Here is a 15,274-nt window from a genome sequence, read left to right on the forward strand (position 1 = left end):
GTGTCTGCCCTGTAGATCTCACAGGAATCTGCCTCAGCAATTGCCCATATTTGTGAGATGGGTGTTGCCTTTCTGTATCCTAGAATGAATTGCTTACCACATCTAGCACCTTGTATGTGTATTCAGACATTGCTACTACAAGTAATACAGTGTTACTTCTCTTATTTACATATTGATTACAGTCAGGGCCAGTTCTAGACTTTTTGCTGCCTGAGTGAGACAAACTTGTGAGGATGCTCCTCCCGATTTGGAATGATCGCACAGCACCTGACAATTTACTCTGCTTCATTAAATGTTCTCACATGACATGCTGCAGCTCAACACAGTAGCACACTGGCTGGCTGTGAGTCTGCCAAACAAACTGCTCACCCTCAGCCAGTCATTCTTCCTCTATTCCTCCCCAGTCAGGACAGCAGTTCCACCTTCTGCCTTGCAACTCAAATGGAACACTGCTGCTTTCCTGCCTGCCCCCTCCCTCCTCACTCACCGTCCGACTCCTCACACAACACAACAAGCTGCTTTTCCCCAATGATGACCTCTTCATCTTGCTCGCTCTCCTCTCGCTTCTCCTCCTACTCTCTCTGCATGCTGTTAGCATAAACACACAGAACAAAAATGCTGCCCCTGTAATCTCTGCGCCTGGTGCAAATGTTTCACCTTGCTTCATGAGAGAACCGGTGCTGATTACAGTGTTTTCTTTTTACAGCGGGGAAAGCGCTTGTTCGGTGTTCTAAAATCAAATGACCGACATCTACCGGATACTGCTCTTTTACCACCTTGCCATATTTCACCCATCAGTTTTAGATCAGATCTCATGACATCATCCTTATCCCTGCTGCAGCCAAAAGCTTTGTACTTCTCAAGGCTCATGGCTATCCTCCCCAGAAATCTAAAATGGGTTAAGGGGGGGGTGCCCAATAGGTCAACCGCCTATTTGGTAGATCGGGGCCATGTGGCCGCGTCGCATAAAATTTTGCGGTTGGCAGCTCCCAACAAATTCTGCTGCCGGGCGCTAGCCAATAGAGAAGCAGGAGAGGAGAGAGGCGGCGCGGGCGTGACATAGCCGTGGGCGGCTCCGGGCACAACGTATCCACGCACGCTGAAAGACGCCCCCCCGCTGGAGCGTCCCCTCAGCCACCGCTCTGCACTTCAGCCTGCCGCGACTAAATTAGGGAAGACAAGGGCGAGCCCCATCCTTTGTCCTGATGAAGCACTCCTGAGTCGAGTGCGAAACAGCTGTAGACCATCTTTATGTGCTTGTCCCCTCTTTCCTGGCTGACGATTGCTGTACCTGCATGTAGTGCTTTTTAATGGAATTTTGAATAAAGGTCTGTTTTTACTGGATGTGCCCAGCCGCTTGGATCTCTACAGTTTGCTGCGAGCCCCATACAACGCTGCTGGAGCTGGAGGGAAGTAAGTGGCACCTACGCTACCTAAAATGAAGGCACATCTTCCTGGCTACCTACACTGAAGGCACATCTTCCTGGCTACCTACACTGAAGGCACATGTACCTGGCTACCTACACTGAAGGCACATGTACCTGGCTACCTACACTGAAGGCACATGTACCTGGCTACCTACACTGAAGGCACATGTACCTGGCTACCTACACTGAAGACACATGTACCTGGCTACCTACACTGAAGGCACATGTACCTGGCTACCTACACTGAAGGCACATGTACCTGGCTACCTACACTGAAGGCACATGTACCTGGCTACCTACACTGAAGGCACATGTACTTGGCTACCTACACTGAAGGCGCATGTACCTGGCTACCTACACTGAAGGCATATGTACCTGGCTACCTACACTGAAGGCACATGTACCTGGCTACCTACACTGAAGGCACATGTACCTGGCTACCTACACTGAAGGCACATGTACCTCGCTACCTACACTGAAGGCACATCTACCTGGCTACCTACACCGAGGGCACATCTGCCTGGCTACCTACACTGAAGGCACATCTACCTGGCTACCTACACTGAAGGCACATCTACCTGGCTACCTACACTGAAGGCACATCTACCTGGCTACCTACACTGAAGGCACATCTACCTGGCTAACTACACTGAAGGCATCTATACCCAACTACCACTTATACCTGGCTACCTATACTGAAGGGACCTATACCTGGCTACCTATACTAAAGGGACCTATACCTAGCTACATATACTGGAGGCACTTGTACCTGCGGGCTGTTCATGAAGCTTTAAAGTAGCTCGCGAGCTGAAAAAGTGTGGGCACCCCTGGGTTAAGGTGTCCCTGAGGTCACTGGCCTCCTTTTCATTGATCTGCCAGGACAGCTGTGACATATATCAGTTTTATGTATAAAATACGTTCTATCAACTTAAAAGTGCACACTATTGTGTATAATTGTCATTATAATTACAATTATAATTGTCATTATAATTACAAGATTTTATGTGGTTGTGAAGTATGAAGACCTTTCTTTTATAATGTAATTTATTGTATTTATAAAGCGCCAACATATTACGCAGTGCTGGACATTAGATAAGCTTACAGAGAATAGTTAGATCATGCAGCACAGTATGAGTACAGGGTAATGCTTAGTCAGTCACTGGATGGGAGCATGGAGATTAGGCCAGTCAAGTTCACTCAGATCCATAGGATGGATGTGCGGTAATGGAGGTGCGTGATCAGGTAGGAGACACAAGGAGGAGGACCCTGCCGAAGGCTTACAATCTAGAGGGAGAGGTAGGGACACGAAAGGTAGGGGGCCAGAGTTTTGCTCCCGATTTGGAGCACCGTTGAGGGGAGAGTAGGAGGGGGGGGGGGGGGGGCAGAGTGAAAAGATGCATTTTGAGTTATAACTGCTTATTACATCAAGCCAACTCACATATTTGTCAGTCTCATGAAGGTTTTTGATATGTCCTATTGTTGTTCATGAAGATTGAATTCTCAGATAAGCGGTTTATGAAAGCACTATTTTTGTGCCAATAAAGTTGAATCAAGTTTTGTACTGTAAGAGTGTGTTGTGGTACTTTAATAGAAAATTATTGTCCTTTTAAGCATACAAGTGACTTTCTCCTGGCACCTCCCTCTATGTCTTCTCTCTTCATATAGCTGCTCTCAATCTGATAATATCGCCACACAGGGCCCTTTCACTCTGCATTGTTGTAGAATCATTCTGCATGTCAACTCACTGCCCATGCAAGTCTATGGGGCTGTTAACATCTCTGTATTGTAACTGATCGTGTTATTCCAACTTGTCGTATGCAGTCCTTGAATGAATGTCTATGTCCAGTGTCCATTGCATTTGGCATGCATTTGCAATGAGTGTGAATGCAGCCATACACCATGGTTCCTGATTGGGCATAGCATTGCAAAGGGGACTGAAGGCTGTAGGATTGTACTTTAGAGTGGGTGGCATAGTAACACATGCCAGGGAAGTAGTTATCTAATTGGAAAAAAAAAGTTCTGTGCTTGTCTACTGGGTTACATGGTATTCTTCTATCAGGTTTGTTTGAAAAGCATCCAACCAGATTTAGACCTCAGCAAACACTCACTCTGTGGGCATAGAGCGGTAAATGCTAGCACTGCATCTGGGTCAAGCATTGGACAACTGCTCTGGTAGTCGAGTTTGGCAGAAAGGTTTATCCACAGGGATTACTACTTTATATTAGCAAGTAAGATGAGAGCACTATCACTGAGTGATTGATCAGCAGTAAATGTGAGGTCACCTTTAAGTAATACATTTCATTACCACTTCAGGAACACTTTAAAGGGAACCTGAGATGACAAAAAAACCCCACAAAATGTACATACCTGGTACGAAGGAGCAATCAGGTTGGAGGGGGCTGGAGGAAGCCCCAGGTATAATTTTTTTTTTTTTTGTGTGTCCCCATCTCAGGTACACTTCAAGATCTTATCATTACTTTTTTAATGTAGGACTTTTCTTAGCAAAAGCATCATTTGACACAAAAAGGGTAACCTCCATCTGTGCTTTAAAGGGAATCTGAAGTGGAAATTAACTTATGATATAATGAATTGTATGTCTAGTACAGTTAAGAAACAGAACATTAGTAGCAATGAACAGAGTCTCATATTGTTTCTTGTGCAGGAGAGTTAAAGTGAACCTAAACCGAAGGCAAGAGTTTCACTTACCTGGGGCTTCTACCAGCCCCCTGCAGCCATCCTGTCCCGCACCGGTACACAACTATCCTCCGGTCCCCTGTCATGGCTTAATTTCATTTCTGCCGACTAATTCGTCGATTGGTCACTGTGCCTGCCCGGCCCTGGCCGTGCGCGTCCTCGTTTGTGCTCCCATCTGTGAGATCATCCTGCGCAGGCACAGTAAGAGAAAACCTCGTGCTGCGCCTGCGCAGGATGCCCTTGCAGATGGGACCGTGAACAAGGATGCGCACGGCCAGGGCCACACGGGCGCAGTGGCCCACCAACTGATCAGTCATCAGAAACAAAACGAAACGAAACTAAGCCATGACGGGGGATCGGAGGATCATTGAGGACCAGCGTGAGCACAGGACGGCTGCAGTGGGCTGGTAGAAGCCCCAGGTAAGTGAAACTCTTTATCTTGCCCTCTGTTTAAATTTACTTCAACTCTTCCTGTACTAGAAACAATGCCCTTGGTTTTTAGGTTCATTTTAAAGGAAACCACAGATGTTGCATTAATAGATTTGATACTTACCTGGGGCTTCCTCCAGCCCCATGAGCTGCGCAGAAGCATCCATGCTCATGGGGCTGGAGGAAACCCTGGGTATGTATCAAATATTTTAATGCTGACATCTTTGGTACACTTTAAGAAACTTCACTTGTTATCTATGCAAAAGAGCTGCTGTGAGCTCTTTGACCCAACTTGGGTCGGCTACAGTACTATTTTCTGAAGCACCTATACATCAAAGAAACAATGAGACACAGCTTCAGATAAGGTTTTACTGCAGGGGAGTTCAAAGGGTCATTAGCTCTGCTCCATTTCATAATTTAAAATAGTTTAAAACGGAATATAACCCTGCATTTCAACTTTGCTCTAAAACATTATTTACAGCATATTATATGCAACAAGCATTTTTTTTTTACTAGACCAGCATTGGAAGGGTTACACACAGAGCTTTAAAGTTCCTGGAGAGAAATGCTGCCGCATCCGAAGTTTAGATAGATACATTTAAGTAAACACAATGTAACAAGTGGTGAATGTTACACCCTCTTTGGCTGTCCTGCACAGTCAGAGAGAGTTAGTCACATTCCTCACTTGTGTTTACTTAAATGTATCTATCTAAACTTCGGCTGCTGCAGCTTTTCTCTCTCCATGGAACTTTAAAGCTCTGTGTGTAAACCTTCCAATGCTGGTCTAGTAAAAAAAATGCTGGTTGTATATAATATGCTGTAAATAATGTTTAGAGCAAAGTTGAAATGCAGGGTTATATTCCGCTTTAAAATACAGAGTGTGGTTTGTAATTGCAAATATGACAGAATAATGCAATGTTGGAAAAAAACAAAAAAAACCTTTAAACAGTAACTGAAAAAAATGAACTGAATAAGAATACCGTATGTTCTATTAATTATCTGTATTAATCCAAAAGCAGAATATCCGGTGCTGCTTTATACTATGAAGTGGTCTTGGTGAACTGGAAGTCATTTGGGGAATTGTATATGTTCTGAAAATCCCCATGTGCTTGTATGAAAATATATGAGGAAGTAGCCTGCATATGAAAATCAGCGGTGTGGCTTTAGCAAACAGTTTCATAAAATGTTTAGCAACAAATCTTGACTTATTTGGTATGTTGTAAGCATCTCTGTTTACACAGCAAAGGATTGTTAAACACTATTATCAGTTCTCTCTGTTTTGTTTAAGATCATCATTTGATCCATATTTTGATTAATGATCATTTTACAACCAATGAAAGACCAACGTTGCAGACCAATCTTTTGATTGATTTTAGCAGTTAGTATTGATTGCAAATGTTTAAGGTTTTGTTTCCAAACATGTATTGCGATTCCGCAGTCTGTGGACTTATAAAATTCTTCCTCTGTACCACGGTGGTCTGAGCCATGCTTATGCTCTTTGAGTCCTATGGGAGAAAAGCGCTCTACAAATGTTATTTCTTGTTGTTGTTGATTTCCCAGTGTTTACGCATAGCGCTGCGTTTCCAAAAGAGTGCCTAAAATTGTGCAGATTTAAATGAGCCCTAAATCAATTTCTATCTAGGATCAATTAGACATTTTGTCTAATGGAATGTCTAACTGGAAAAAAAAATGTATGGTGCATGGCTGCCATTAGGCTTGGTACTCAATTAGCTGAACTCCATAGCAATGCCGATTACATGGCACTAGTTTGCCACACAGTCTAATGGCACAGTGCAGAAAGCAGTGATTGAAAGCTGACTCCATTTTAGAGCTCTTCTACTACAATGTGCCCTTCTATACTGCACTGACCTCCAAATTTCAATTCTGTTAATGCCCCCCCCCCCCCCCCTAATTTTACGGCTTGCAGTTTTAGTACTCATTAATGTGGAGCTGCACCCCTTTGCAGAGATTGTCATGAGCACATTGGCTGTCATTACCTGCTTGATTTCTTCTTTTTTTTTGTTTTCTTTTCGTCCATTGTCCTCAGTTCTGGCCTCCATTCTGCCCTCCCTCATACTTGTTTAACACCTCAGTATGATGGTCACATGACAACAGTCATATGAACATTGGGGCTCAGTATAAAACAAATAATGATTCTGCAACTAGGGATGATCAGATATTGAGTAGACACATGACAGGACCGCCTTTAGGGCCTCACTAGGGGGACTGCTGTATTGGGCCCTAGTGAATCTTGGGCCCAGCAAACAGTGCCACACATGGGCTGCTTATTAACCCCCTTGCGGTATGATTCTTTCCAGATTTTAGGGACTAAAAGCGGTGCAATTTTTTTTTTGCATGCTTTCAGACCCTAAAACCTGAAAAAAAAATCATGCTGCTAGGGAGATCTGCAGCAGCCCCAGCAATCGCTCACCTCCCTGGGCTCTAGCGCTGCAGTTTTCCCTCCGTCCTCTGGGTGGCGCTGTAACCTAAAGTGAGATTGCTGGCAATCTCACCAGGGGGAAGCAGAGCATCGGAGAAGCAGAAAAATGGCGGCCGACGTCGGTATCCTCTGGGAGGAGAGTTGAACCCCCTGCTGCGCGCATTGCTCTGCATACAGCCTCCAGTAGCTACCCCGATTGCAGGTCATGAGTACCGCTCTGAGCTACGGTTTTCCACCCCGACCGTAGCTCGGGGTTACCGCCAAGGAGGTTAATGTGTCGAGAGGTGCCAGGAGGCTCTTACAAGAGTTACTTTACTCAGTGATTAAAGTAAACCTGAGATGTGGGAGGAAAAGGATTATTCCTTACCTGTGGCTCCTTCCCGCCCCCTGTAGTCCATCAACTCCCCAATACCATCCCAGTACAATCCATTGTGATCTTACGAAGACCACACAATCCATCTGCTGGGTTGCAGGGCACTGCATAGGCACTATACTGGGCCGCGCACCTCCTCCATTGTGCTTCCATAGCTGGGAGCATTCTGTGCAAGCACAGTTAAAGTCTTAACAAACTGAGCATACGCAGAGCGCTCCCAGTCCTGGGCAGTCACACGGATGTTGTGTGTTCAGTCCTTCAAAGATTGTTATTTGCCATGTGGAGGCAGAGGGGAGTGAGGGGGGTGGGAGGTGCTTTGCGCGGTATGGGTCCCAAACATTTCTGATAGCAGCCCTGCACATGGGAACCAAGAAGGATAAGTTTGAAGCTTTCTCACGCAGCTAGCCAAGCCAGAACCCGAGTCCTCTCTCAGCTGGAGGGAAAGTGCCGGTTAACCCTGGAGTTGCACAAAGCTCTGATTGAATAGGTCAGACATAGAGAATACGCTGACTTAACTTGAGGTTTAGATGGTATCTGTAAATTAGTAAAAAGATGTATACAGGAAACAATTTGTGGAGAGCTTTGTAGGTTACAATTAGGTGTTGGAAGTGAATCTTCTGGGGAACTGGTTGGCAGTAAAGAGCTTGGTAGAGGGGAGGAGCAGTTGAGCAAAATGAGTGGTGGGTGAGTCATTGTTTGGTTGAAAAAAGACATCCGTCTGTCAAGTCTATCCAGTGGTCAAACAGCAGAGTTTAGTATGGGTTAGATATTCTAATCTGTTAACTGGAAGACCATAGAGGAGAATGTTACAATATTCAAGGCAGGATGTGATTAAGGCATGTGTTGCAGTTTTAGTCATGCTGTGTGTAGCAAAGGAATGAGTGCAAGTGGGGTAAAAATAACAGAAGGTGTTAAATTTAATGTGTGGAATAAATTAGAATACAAGGTTGAAACTTACCACCTAAGCAGCATGTTTGCCATTCTGAGGCTATAGGTTACCTACATACAAAAGAAAGAATGCCCATAGTCGGGAATTATAGGTCATTGAGTAAGCCCAAATTCATATATTGTGAACAAATGTAACACGTTATTGATAACTTCTCCAGTCAATTAAAAAAACATTAAAAACAATTAAAATCTCCCCTGGACCTGAATGTACCGTAATCAGGACTCCCACATGGATGCTGGTAACAACTGCTCAATTACTATGTGGTTCACATATAGTCAAATATGCTCTTATAGGTACTGAATTATTCAGTAAATAAAGCCTCAGTAGTGTCAATCACACAAAGTAGATACAAAGAACCGGCACTGCAGATCTCAGTGTAAAGGTGTCATCAGCATTAAGATACTTTCAGGGAGGAAATATCGGGTATATAGGCTGAAATATTGCGTGCTCAGGCCTTAGAGACAATGCGGCAGAGGCAATGCGCTCTTCAGAGGCAATGCGCTCAGGAGAGCGAAACGGTCGTAAGTCGGCCCCCATCGCTCCCACCTCACCCCACAGCCACCAAATATCGGGTAGGACCATATGTACAACTATACGCATTGTTGACTGCTTTTTGCATTAGCCAGAAAAATAAAGCAAATTTTATGCTGAACTTTTTGCAAGTGCCGACCTATTTCTCTACCTATGCCATAAAGCCTCAGTAGGTCCACTTTTAGGTCAATCATGAAAAAGTATGTAGTGAGAGGATGTGTCTTCTGGGTTTTCCTGTAGAATGTGCTTGGAAAAAAACAGTATAGTCTCACTTCCTATGCTGAGAACAATAGGAGTTTGTTACTGTGATTCTATTCCATTCACTTCGAAGCAATGTACAGCAGAACTAAAGGTGCGTACACACGCACTACAAGAGGCAACGACGGGTCCGGCGGACCCTCCCGCTGGGGGGTCTTTTAGCCGACAGTAGCGCGTGTACGTGCTGTCGGCAGACTGATAAGGCTGTTTCTGAACGATCCGCTGAGCGGGAGGGTCCGGCGGTCCCGTCGTTGCCTCTTGTAGTGCGTGTGTACGCACCTTAAAGAGATTCTGTATTGTTAAAATCGCACAAAAGTAAACATGCCAGTGCGTTAGGGGACATCTCCTATTACCCTCTGTCACAATTTCACCGCTCCTCGCCGCATTAAAAGTGGTTAAAAACAGTTTTTAAAAGTTTGTTTATAAACAAACAAAATGGCCACCAAAACAGGAAGTAGGTTGATGTACAGTATGTCTACACATAGAAAATACATTCATACACAAGCAGGCTGTATACACCCTTCCTTTTGAATCTCAAGAGATCATTTGTGTGTTTCTTTCCCCCTGCAGCTATCTTCCACTGAAGTGTCAGGCTGTTTCTTCCTGCAGAGTGCAGACAGCTCTGCCTGTATGTAATTCCTCAGTATGTGAAAGCCCAGCCAGCTCAGAGGAGGATTTATCCAGCTTGTAAAAGATAAGAGAGAAGCTGCCCTAATCTAAATAATACACAGGCAGTGTGCAGAGAGGGGCCTGGAGGGGGAGATGCATCACAGAACCACAACACTGAAGAACTTGGCAGCCTTCCAGACACAGGCTGACAAGTCTGACAAGAGAGAGATAAGTTGATTTATTACAGAGATGGTGATAGTAGAACGTGCTGCAGTAAGCCAGGACACATTAGAATAGCTTTTGGAACTCGTAGGATGATAAAAAACAGGATGTAATTTTTGTTACGGAGTCTCTTTAAGAGCTGGCTTCAGCCAACAGGATTATGTGCCATTATTAATCCCTGCATGTTCTTCATTATGTTTTTAAAATGAAATGCAGTAAAGATATTGGACGTACCGGTACTGTCCTTTCTTCTTTGCTTTTCTAGCTATCTAGTGCTGCTTACATGCCTTATGCCTAGGCATTGTGACAGAAGGTGAGCAAAGCTTCCCAACAGGGACACTGTTAGCAATACATATCTTACAAAGTTCTGATTCTTTTTGTAATGTTTGTATTGCTCTGTGTATCACAGTTCGGCAGTTGAGACAGCTAAAATGTTCGCCCGGCAAATAGTTCACGTCTACTCATAAACATATGGCGTGTTCAGTTTTGCCCCTATATGTTATAATGGAGCCAAAAATGTACCCCTCACTCCAGAGTCAGCAGAAGCATGGTAGCCAATCAGCTATCCCTCCCACCTGGACTGCCCCCCACCTATCAGAAAGCCAGCACAGCAGCAATTTTACGCTCTGACTGTGAAGGAGACTGGGGACAGAGCTTTACTACTTTTAGGGACAGCGTTAGTTAGGCCTGAGTTCTGTGTCCCTAGTGGAGTTTCCTGCTACTACAGTACCAATTTACCATCTACATAACCCCAAGAGCTCTTCTAAAGGCTGTGTTTTGATCTTGTGATGTTGCTCTGTGTCCACATAGTGCACTTTAGCTGTTGCAGACAGGTGCAGTCAGCGCTTAGTGCTACAGTGGTTCACCCTTCTAAGGGCTGTTTTTCTTGCTATTGTATTATTGCATTTCTGTGCCTCCAGTGCACCCATTAGCTGTTGGAGACAGATCTGCTGGTCCTAGTAGTGCACCGACTTGATAAATCAATCATCTTTGTAAGGGCTGTTTTTAATTTTCTTGCTATTGTTATATTGCAATCTTGTGTGTCCAGTGCACATGTTAGCTGTTGGAGACAGGTCTGCTGGTCCTAGTAGTGCACCGACCATAACCCAATAATCCTTCGCCACCACTACTGGCATCTAGTATCCACTGCTGTTCTCTGTATAAGGCCTCAGTGCAGATGCAGTAGTTTTTTTGGTCACTTAACTGTAATTGAAGCCTGACATTAGGGGCTGGAAACCACAATCACCTGCACTCCTGCGAATGTGCGCACAAGCACGGCGGCCACTACACACCACTACACACCACTACACAAAGATTGCTCCCAAGAGGACTAACATTTATGTCCTGGAGGTGTCAACTAGCGAAAACAATAATTTGCTCACCTGGCCTTATCACTAAAGCTCTTTGTGGTTTTTTTACGGTGCGTTAAGCACTGCGTTTCGTCTGTCAGTGTTAACTGGGCCTAACCCTTACACTACATTATCGCCATGTACGCACACCGGACGTTTTAAAGCACTTAATTCCTCAAATTTAGGAATGTACTGTGATTTCTTGCCTTTAGCGGCAACACGATTAAAACACGATTCCACATCAACTACGTCATTTTTGCTGGGATTTTTGCCTTGGATCTCCCTCTGGCATGCCACAGTCCAGGTGTCAGGTCCCTTGAAACAACTTTTCCATCACTTTTGTGGCCAGAAACAGTCCCTATAGGTTTTAAAATTCGCCTGACCATTGAAGTCTATGGCAGTTTGCCTGTTCACAAACTGCCACTAAATCACTATTCGCCAGGTTTATTTTTCTTCTTGTCCCATTGACATCTGTTAATTTTTCACTAGGCACAGTAGATACTTTGAAATGCTCATAGAAATCTGATGCAAATTTAGCAAGTCATACTGTTTACGTCAGTCGTATATACTTGAGTATAAGCCGACCTGAGTATAAGCCGACCCTCTAACTTTTACCTAAAAAAACCCCGAAAAAAACGACCGACTTGAGTATAAAATGGTACCCCTCAGTAAATCCCTCTATAATCCTCTGTGTGACCCCTTCCTATGTGCCACCTCCACCATTACTGAGTATGCGAATCTGCTGTAATGCTCAGTTGTCTTCAGTATTTTTATGTCAAATCAACTCCTTCAAATAGCCCTAATGGTGGCCATACATGGTACATTTTTTTCATATAATCTTACCATTTCTATGCAGTATAAGGGTAAATTAAGTGAATATACTGAAAGGATAATTTAGGCAGTTACCTTATATTACATAGAATTTGTAAGATTGAATGAAAAAATTGTACCATGTATGGCCACCTTAAGGCCTATCCTTTAAGAAACTGTGGTGACAAATTTCCTTCTCCCACCTGCCCTGACCAAAATGTAAAGACAGACATGTGTCCCTGGACATATACAGAGCGCTGCATGGTTGTTTTTGCTTGCCATCTGGGCTGCGTGGATACGGCCTGTCAGTTGCCATCTCTCCGTGTCTAGTCTGTCTTGTGCATTGATTGCGGATTTAAATTGTCACATGCCGCGGTTTACCCCTCTTCCCTCGCTGGAGTGTAGCAGAATGGCAGAGTGACAGAGTGACCCAGCATGTGTAGAGTACTGTGTAGGTATTTTGCATACCGATCCGTGCCACTGTCTGCCCTATGCGGATTTCTCTGTAGCCAAGTGAGTAGCAGTCACTAGAGGGCATCATAGTAATGCGACTGCTGCTCACTTGGCAACAGAGGAATCCGCGCGGGGCAGACGAATCTGATTATCTCACCTCGGCAGAGTGGTGTGGAGCCAGCAGCAGCTTCAGCCATCATACACACTCTTCCCACCCACGACTGCCTGACAGTGCAGCCGCCTATAGCGGCATCACAGCACACGGCCTAGGTGGAAAATATACCAAAGCAGCGGCCTGCCAGTACAGCTCTGAAGGAGGCTATCGTCTGCACACCTTGTGGAGGAGGCCATCTGCCAAGACTTGGTCCCTGGTCCAAGTGGGACAAAGCCTTTCTGCTGGCAACCCCATATGGGACAGTCAGCCACAGTTCCAGGTGAGAATATTCCTCGGCTGGCTGGCCATTTTTTATTGAATGACAACCTGAGTGAGCTCTCCCCCCCCCCCCACCCTTGTTTTTTCACCCATCCCCCACATCCCACTTTCTACAGTGAAGTATAGTTGTTTGCTCCTTCCTACTTTAAGGAGAACTACACCAAGGCCTCATTCAAAAGCTAGGGGGAGGTACATGTGTAATGTTGTATGGCTCACTCATTTTTATTGCAGCCTTTGCAAGCACTCAATACCACAATTCTTTCTCTGTCTGAAAATCAAATCCATGGCTTTAGCAAGGCCCTCCCAGGGGTGTGCTCTGCAGGAGCTGCACTAGACAACGTTCACACGTTGAAAGTACTAGTCTCCATTGGCATGGGGACACAAAATGTTAGTGCTAGTTTCTTCCTAAAGCTGCTCCCATGTCTGTGCATAAGCCTAGCTAAATGTGCCCAGTGTTCTCCACAGAATTTTTTTCCAGCCGGTTGGCATGAAAAAGTAGCCGGGTGGGGCGAGATGAGAGAATGCAGGGGCGGTGCTTCTCTGCACAACTCTGCATACAGCAGAGGAGAAGGTGAGCCGATGACAGTCGGGTGCTCACCAAAACTAGCTGGGTGGAGCAGCTTGCTAAAAGAGCCTGGGGAGAACACTGTGTGCCATTGGATGCATTTATTACTGCAGCTGCCACATCTCCAGCTCCTGTTACCTATTTAAACAGTTGAGCTATGATGGACTGTAGACCCACGCTTCCTCTTTGGGACTTTGGCCAGGTCAAGTTTGAGCCAAAACACGCACAGTGACACACTTGCTAAGGATAAGGACCATGGTAATCATATGAACCTAACAAATATCCCAAATAAGGAAGTGCCTTTTATATTTCTTATATACAAATTGCTGAAAAAGGATAACTGCTCTTTACAGTACTTTAAACATCAGCTTATCTAAAAGATTACACGCAAACATTAACAATAAATTGAAGTCAGATTTGTGAAACAAAGCATAACACTCAAGTTGGCCATTGACTGTCGAAGTGCTCATGTGCCAAAATGCAGTAGGTCCTTATGTTTATTAATTGAAGTGGAATATCTTTTAACAGTTTTTGCTGATGTCTATTTCCTCAGCTTGATACTTCAGTAGCTAGTGATGTGGTAATGTTTCCAAGGTACATACACTTGTTTGCAGTGCCACCTACTGGCTGATAAACATGCTACAAGTTTTGAGTTGAATGATTTTTTAGTAAATATATACAAACCCCGTGCATATACACTTTATTGCTGCACGCATGTAGCAGCCCAGGAAAGAAGTGGATTACACCATGATCGCTAAGCTATATAATTAATATTAATTACAAATTCATTATGAAACATTAATATTAATATTCTTTTTTAATATTATGACGTTTTCATTTTCATTTTTTTCATGCTATCCATAGGTGGACATTTTATTTAAACTGAAAAGAAGATAGAGTGAACAAAGTCAGCCAAAATCCACATTTTGAGAGAGAGCCTGACCACATTAGCATCCGGCAGTCCTGTTAGCTGAGTGGCTGTGTGGGGGAGATGTAATACTGCCTCAGATAGGTAGACCTGCTTTACTGCCTGAGGGCTGCTGAAGGTAGGTGTGTGTGTGTGTGTGGGGGGGGGGGGGAGGGGGGTTATAGAGAACAGGTGGATATTGGTGTCTGTAGGGAAGAGAGTAAGAGTGCAGGGGTAACTGGGATCTGCAGGGAAGAGTATGAGGTGGTGATAGAGAACGGGGTTACTGTGGTCTGAAGGGTAGAGAGTAAGAGTGCAGGAGTAACAGGGATCTGCAGGGAAGAGGGTGGGGTTGGGGGTAGACAACAGGGGGTTACTGGGGTCTGCAGGGGAGAGAGTAAGTGGTGCAGCGGTAACTGGGATCTGCATGAAAGAGGGTGAGGTGGGGGTAGATAACTGGGTTACTGTGGTCTGCAGGGTAGAGAGTAAGAGTGCAGGGGTAACTGGGATCTGCAGGGAAGAGGGTGGGGTTGGGGGTTGAGAACAGGGGGTTACTGTGGTCTGCAGGGTAGAGAGTAAGAGTGCAGGCGTAACTGGGATCTGCAGGGAAGAGGGTGGGGTTGGGGGTTGAGAACAGGGGGTTACTGTGGTCTGCAGGGTAGAGAGTAAGAGTGCAGGGGTAACTGGGATCTGCAGGGAAGAGGGTGAGGTGGGGATAGAGAACAGGGTTACTGTGGTCTGAAGGGTAGAGAGTAAGAGTGCAGGAGTAACGGGGATCTTCAGGGAAGAGGGTGGGGTTGGGGGTAGACAACAGGGGGTTACTGG

General features: G+C 45.0%; 1 protein-coding gene across 1 annotated transcript in view; it reads left to right on the forward strand.

Moving 5' to 3' along the window:
* Positions 1-15,274, forward strand: part of UBAC2 (UBA domain containing 2) — a 199,669-nt gene that overhangs the window by 63,126 nt on the left and 121,269 nt on the right. The gene's annotated exons all lie outside the window — the stretch shown is intronic.

The sequence above is a fragment of the Hyperolius riggenbachi genome, chromosome 2 (genome assembly GCF_040937935.1).
Source record: "Hyperolius riggenbachi isolate aHypRig1 chromosome 2, aHypRig1.pri, whole genome shotgun sequence".
Taxonomy (NCBI): Eukaryota; Metazoa; Chordata; class Amphibia; order Anura; family Hyperoliidae; genus Hyperolius; species Hyperolius riggenbachi.